The following is a 7,236-nucleotide window of genomic DNA, read 5'->3' as shown; positions in this document are numbered from 1 at the left end:
GGTATGTTCTGGCCCCGCCCCCTGCGGTGGTGGCCTGTTGTTACTCCAGAGAAAGTTTAGTTTTTCAGCAGATCACCGTCACCAGACTTGACTGAAAAACTCAATTTAAATAAAAACTCAATTTAAATAAAAACCTGCAGACAATATAAAGAATGTCAGATATGAAAAATACAAATAATTAAATGAGTCCAGGTCCTGCAGAGTCCAGGACCTGAACAGGTTCAGAGGTTTATACCTGGGGAGTCGTTGTGAGCAGGTGCTGGTTAAACTGAGCTTCACGCTCATGTCAGAGTTTGATCGTCACTGATTTTAAACGGGTTCTCAAACTGGTTTTGATGTAGAGATGAGTTGCTAAATCTTTACAGCTGCCAGGTGGAACTGTTGTTCGCTAACTGAACCAAATGAGCTAAACACGCTATCGTTAGCGTGCTAACATCTGACCATCACAGTGAAACTTTATTAGTGCTGTTTAATAATAAATTAAACTTTATGCTGAAGTCATTTGATGGAACCAGTAAATTATTATTAACTGAAAACTGCCAACAGAAATAAAATAAAGACAGACGTTTACTAAAGATCTTATGCTAAGCTAGCTTGTGATGCTACAGTGACTCCCTGTTTACATCGCTGATTGCTCTTGATTGGACAGCTACAGATGTTTCCTTACAACAGATTTAAACATGACTGAAATCAGGTGCAGTTTAGTTACTGAGAACCAGAAGCAGAACTAGCTTAAACTGGTGTAAACTGGTTTTAACTGATTTAAACTGGTCTGAAATGGTTTTAAACTGGTGTGAACTGGTTTTAAACCGATTTAAACTGGTCTGGTTTTAAACCAGTTTAAATTGGTCTGAAATGGTTTTAACTGATTTAAACTGGTCTAAACTGATGTGAACTGGTTTTAAATTGGTGTGAACTGGTTTGAAACCGGTTTAAACTGGTCTGTTTTTAAATTGATTTAAACTGATGTGAACTCATTTTAAACTGATTTAAACTCATCTGGTTTTAAACCAGTTTAAACTGTTTTCAACTGGTTTGAACTGGTTTGGTTTTAAATTGATTTAAACTGGTGAACTCATTTTAAACCAATTTAAACTGGTCTGGTTTTAAACCAGTTTAAACTGGTGTGTACTGGTTTGAAACCGTTTCAAACTGGTGTGAATAAACTGGTTACTGTTGGCTTTGATGCAAACGTAATGATAAATGTATAAAAATGATTATTATTGTAATATTGTGTATAAACCGCAGGTGATAAATACAATAAAAGGTTGCATGTGTGAAAACAGGTTGCTGTGATTATTAGTGATCAGAGTGGAGTGGAACTGATGAATATAATTTATAAATCAGTAAAAAACAATAGAAACATTTAGTTTCAGTCACTTTGATGTCGTCCTTATTTTGTTTCGGAAACAAAACATGTTTTATGCACTGAAAAATAACTGCTTTCATTTCCACGTTGTTGACAATGGGTTTAAAGTCCAGAGACATTAATGTCAGATATGTTACGATCCACTGAAGCGGGACAGGAGATCAGTTAGTCCCTGTTGTGTTCTCTTCGCTGCCATCTGGCCTGTAAGGGAGCCTGGAGGGACAACTGAGTGAGACTCAGCTGCTCTTACAACAAATTGTTCTGAATAATGTTTCAGAAGTTTGAACTAATCGAGAGAGTGCTCCACTGAAGCTTGTTCGTGATGGCAGTTCTGGTTTTGTTGAACCGTAGAGCTGCGTTTGATGCAGCTGTTTTTCATCCACACTGAGCAGATTCACAGAACTCTTGTTCGGCCAATCAGAACCTTTTGTTTTTAATTTTCTTTCTCCTTTATCAAAGAGGACCGAAGAATTTTGCTCCAAGGCGAGACCAACCTCAAACCTAGGACCTGTAAGTTTGGCTTTTTTTGTTGCTATTGTTTATGTAGCATGTTAGCCTGTTGAACATGGAGTTAGCCCGCTCAGGGACAATGTTATCCCAGCTGGCTTTGTGGTTAGCATACAGGAGAGCCGGTTTGTGTCTGTACCTGTGGTACCTCATACACCTGTGGTACATGTAAAAAACGTTCACTAGCTTGGCAACGTGTAACTTTGATCAGCACCACGCCGCTGACTTGCTCAAACCTGAAAGCTGTAGTGACTCGCTGGGCAGTGTGTTTGAAGTCAAACCGAGAATAATACAACTATTTTGATTCACTGTTACTTCAATGCTAGTGTTGGTGACAGTACTGCAGTGTAACCTATGTACAGGAGTACTGCAACAGCCCCGGGTCGTTCCTGTTCTGGTCTCGCTCCGAGTCTCACTTCTCAGCGGGAACTGAATTTGGTCACACCAGTTCCAGTGGAAGTCAAATGTTTCATCATTGTTTGAGACCGACCCACGGCAGAGTAATATTATCTAGCTGCAGTTTCAGGACCGCCACAATCCTGGGGCCGCAGTTCCAGTTTTAGGCACACGCTTGGTGATGGTTGTGGTGAGGGTAATGGGCTTCGGGGGGGCTGTCAAGAGTAACATAGCTAGCTAGCTAGCTGGCAGTATTAAAGTAAACAAGGGTCCTTGAATCCAACGAAGGTTAAAGTCAAGGGCAACTGGACTTGGTTGAAGATACTGGAAGACGTTTCGTCCCTCATCCAAAGGACTTCTTCAGTTCTGACTGACTGGCAGGGAAACTCAGCTATTTAACCTCAGTGGGGTCGTTGGCCCGGGTCATCGATACCGCTGGTTCGTTAGTGTTCCTTGTTGCTGTGACGACAGTCGTTACAGTCGTTAGGACTACCGGTGGCCAAGACTGAACGACCATCGGCATCTTCATCGGGGGCCAATATGTTACGATTGTTGAGTTTCCTGAGAAGTGATGAAAGGACTGCATTGTAAGTGGGGGATAAGTGGTGGCGTAGACCCCCTCCCCTGTTCAATGACGGCTTCTCAACCCTGGTGTAGATGCTTCCTTGACACCTCTTTCAAACCATCCATCTTCTCTGTCTAAAATGTGCACCTGGTGGTCCTCAAACGAGTGTCCTCTGTCCTTCAGATGTAAGTAGACTGCAGAGTCTTGACCTGAGGAGTTGGCCCTTCTGTGTTGAGCCATGCGTTTGTGTAGTGGTTGTTTAGTCTCCCCAATATACAGGTCTGTGCATTCCTCACTGCATTGGACCACATACACTAGATTGCTTTTCTTCTGTTTTGGGGTGCGGTCTTTGGGGTGGACCAGCATCTGTCTCCAACAGTAGACTAGGAGCCAGAGCGTTCAGCTATCAAGCTCCTCTCCTGTGGAACCAGGTTCCAGTCTGGGTTCAGGAGGCAGACACCAGACTCGCTATTCCAGGAGGCTGCTGTCAGGGTTCGAACCAGGACTGAGAAAATGGACCAGATCCCACCTGTGCTGAGATGAAATCCTGCTTAGGACCAAACCATGATCATCTTTAGGGGTTAGGGCTGCTCAGGTCTTCAGGTGCTGGTCTGCTAATTGTTTCCAGGGTCAGAACAAAGAGAAGAAGTCTGGAGTAATCCGTCTCCGGCTTAAAGGGTTCTGTTGCAGGGCTGCACTCACCGCTGCTGGAATATTATCCACTCATGTGTTGTTTTTATGTAAAACACGTTTTAATGTACTTTTTATTTACTTTTTTGTCTTTTTTATCTCGTCTGTACTTTTGCAGCAGTTTTATTGTCCCCCCCATTCACCAAACCTGTCAGCTGTGATACTGAAAATGTTCTGATATGTTCTCTAAAATATTCGATATTAGATAACATTAGAAAATATCATGTTAATTATATAGAATAGGCTACTGATAATATATTAGTACTATAGTCGTTTCATGTGTAGTTTAACACTGGGCCTAATAGTAATTCCAGTTACAGCTGTTTCATGTTTGTGGGTGTTTTTATTCATTCAGTCCTTGTGCAGCTGCTGCTGCTCTTCTTCTTCTCTTGTTTTATTGGCAGGTGTCGTTGACTTCCTGTCACTGCTACAGCTGATGTTCCACACACTGCCCCCTACTGTAGCGGAGGGGAACGTATTTCAAATATGAACAGCATTTTTATTTATATTTTAGAAAGGTTGAAAATACGGGGAAGTCATAACTTCATGTTCTCATTTAGATCGTTCAGCCTTTCACCACCTCCTCCTGAAGTCAGTGATGTGGTGCTCAAAGAAAATACTGGATCATCTCTGTAACTGGAGTCCTGCAGTCTGACAGCCAGTCTGGCAAGTAAAACCTGAAGGACGTCCACAGAAGGACACGTCCTGCTGCGCTAACTGATAAGTGTTTTACAAACTGTCAGAAGTGATCACTGCGATGCACACTGTGAGCACGACTGTAGCACGATGTATTAATGATTGGTTTCTCTCCCGAGCTGCAGCAGATGAGCGAGCCTCTCCCTGTTGTTTCATGAATAAACAGGCCTACTTACTGGTCCAGTGAAGTGGGAGTTTTATACAACCTAATGATTATTTTTATATAGGCCTATATATCCTATAGCGTGTGTGTGCAGTACTTTTCTTGAGTGACATGTTAACGTCCACTGCTCACTTTTAAGGCATGTTTAACATCTCACACATTCAGTCGGTCCTCTGTTGGCTGCCACACCTTTTTCTCTCACTTTTATTACTGCATGTGCCCATGTGACTTTTTACAGGCTACATATGATCTTTTATTCCACGTAAACCTCCTCTCTGTTGCTCACTCTGTGTACAGTTTGGTGCACGCGTCGTCTTCTCCAAGCATGAAACCTAATAACCACAAACGACGTGCTACCATGTGGCCAAAATGTAGCTGCCTGTGGTATTTTAATGCAGGCTAATGAAAAAATGCAAAACACATAGATGAGAACATGGAATAGGTGGAGAAACACTTTGGTTTCTGATCGGTATCTACAATGAGGAAAATAAGTATTTGAACACCCTGCTATTTTGCAAGTTATCCCACTTAGAAATCATGGAGGGGTCTGAAATTGTCATCCTAGGTGCATGTCCACTGTGAGAGACAATAATAATAATAAAACAGAAATCACAATGTATGATTTTTTAACTATTTATTTGTATGATACAGCTGCAAATAAGTATTTGAACACCTGTCTATCAGCTAGAATTCTGACTCTCAAAGACCTGTTAGTCTGCCTTCAAAATGTCCACCTCCACTCCGTTTATTATCCTAAATTAGATGCACCTGTTTGAGGTCGTTAGCTGCATAAAGACACCTGTCCACCCCATACAATCAGTAAGAATCCAACTACTAACATGGCCAAGACCTAAGAGCTGTCCAAAGACACTAGAGACAAAATTGTATACCTCCACAAGGCTGGAAAGGGCTACGGGGAAATTGCCAAGCAGCTTGGTGAAAAAAGGTCCACTGTTGGAGCAATCATTAGAAAATGGAAGAAGCTAAACATGACTGTCAATCTCCCTCGGACTGGGGCTCCATGCAAGATCTCACCTCGTGGGGTCTCAATGATCCTAAGAAAGGTGAGAAATCAGCCCAGAACTACACGGGAGGAGCTGGTCAATGACCTGAAAAGAGCTGGGACCACCGTTTCCAAGGTTACTGTTGGTAATACACTAAGACGTCATGGTTTGAAATTACGCATGGCACGGAAGGTTCCCCTGCTTAAACCAGCACATGTCAAGGCCCGTCTTCAGTTTGCCAATGACCATTTGGATGATCCAGAGGAGTCATGGGAGAAAGTCATGTGGTCAGATGAGACCAAAATAGAACTTTTTGGTCATAATTCCACTAACTGTGTTTGGAGGAAGAAGAATGATGAGTACCATCCCAAGAACAGCATCCCTACTGTGAAGCATGGGGGGGGTAGCATCATGCTTTGGGGGTGTTTTTCTGCACATGGGACAGGGCGACTGCACTGTATTAAGGAGAGGATGACCGGGGCCATGTATTGCCAGATTTTGGGGAACAACCTCCTTCCCTCAGTTAGAGCATTGAAGATGGGTCGAGGCCGGGTCTTCCAACATGACAATGACCCGAAGCACACAGCCAGGATAACCAAGGAGTGGCTCTGTAAGAAGCATATCAAGGTTCTGGCGTGGCCTAGCCAGTCTCCAGACCTAAACCCAATAGAGAATCTTTGGAGGGAGCTCAAACTCCGTGTTTCTCAGCGACAGCCCACAAACCTGACTGATTTAGAGAAGATCTGTGTGGAGGAGTGGGCCAAAATCCCTCCTGCAGTGTGTGCAAACCTGGTGAAAAACTACAGGAAACGTTTGACCTCTGTAATTGGAAACAAAGGCTACTGTACCAAATATTAACATTGATTTTCTCATGTGTTGAAATACTTATTTGCAGCTGTATCATACAAATAACTAGTTAAAAAATCATACATTGTGATTTCTGGATTTTTTTTTTTAGATTATGTCTCTCACAGTGGACATGCACCTAGGATGACAATTTCAGACCCCTCCATGATTTCTAAGTGGGAGAACTTGAAAAATAGCAGCGTGTTCAAATACTTATTTTCCTCACTGTAGGTTTTACAGCCCTCTGGTGTCACAGCAGGGGAGTCATGACAAATAGGCGGTCTAAGCTACAGCAACATAAATCCAGGCACAGCTGCAAACCCAATACATATATATACATATATGTGTGTGTATTTCTAGACCGTACTCTGTTATTTACAGAAGCCCAACAATTCCCACCAAGAGCAGCACTAGGCGACAGAGGCAAGGAAAAACTTCCTTTAAGAGGCAGAAACCTCGAGCAGAACCATGGTTCAGGGTGGGCGGCCATCTGCCTCCACCGGTTGGGGTGAAGGAGGGAGAGAGAGAGAGAGAGAGAGAGAGAGAGAGGGGGGGGGGGCTGGGGGGTCGAGCAGGAACACGGGGGCCCGCAACCACAGATCCAGACTCCACAGCTCCAGAGCCAGAAAACCTGCAGGAAGTGATAGGAGGAGAGAGGAGAGAGACGAGAAAGCACAAGACTACCAGAAAGGGGAGAAGTTGTGTTAGTAACATGCAATAATGAGATGAGGTTGCATACAGAGGGAGAGAAAGTAGAGGAGAGAGGAGCTCAGTGCATCATGGGAAATCCCCCGGCAGTCTAGGCCTATAGCAGCATAACTAAGGGATGGTTCAGGACTCACCTGAGCCAGCCCTAACTATAAGCTTTATCAAAGAGGAAAGTCTTAAGCCTACTCTTAAATGTGGAGATGGTGTCTGCCTCCTGAACCCAAACTGGAACCTGGTTCCACAGGAGAGGAGCTTGATAGCTGAACGCTCTGGCTCCTAGTCTACTTTTGGA

This window comes from Micropterus salmoides, unplaced genomic scaffold (assembly GCF_014851395.1).
Source record: "Micropterus salmoides isolate LMB-PRFRI ecotype aquatic unplaced genomic scaffold, ASM1485139v1 Ms_hic_scaffold_9, whole genome shotgun sequence".
Lineage (NCBI taxonomy): Eukaryota > Metazoa > Chordata > Actinopteri > Centrarchiformes > Centrarchidae > Micropterus > Micropterus salmoides.
The sequence above is the reverse complement of the archived record's forward strand: the minus strand, read 5'-3'. Positions refer to the sequence as shown.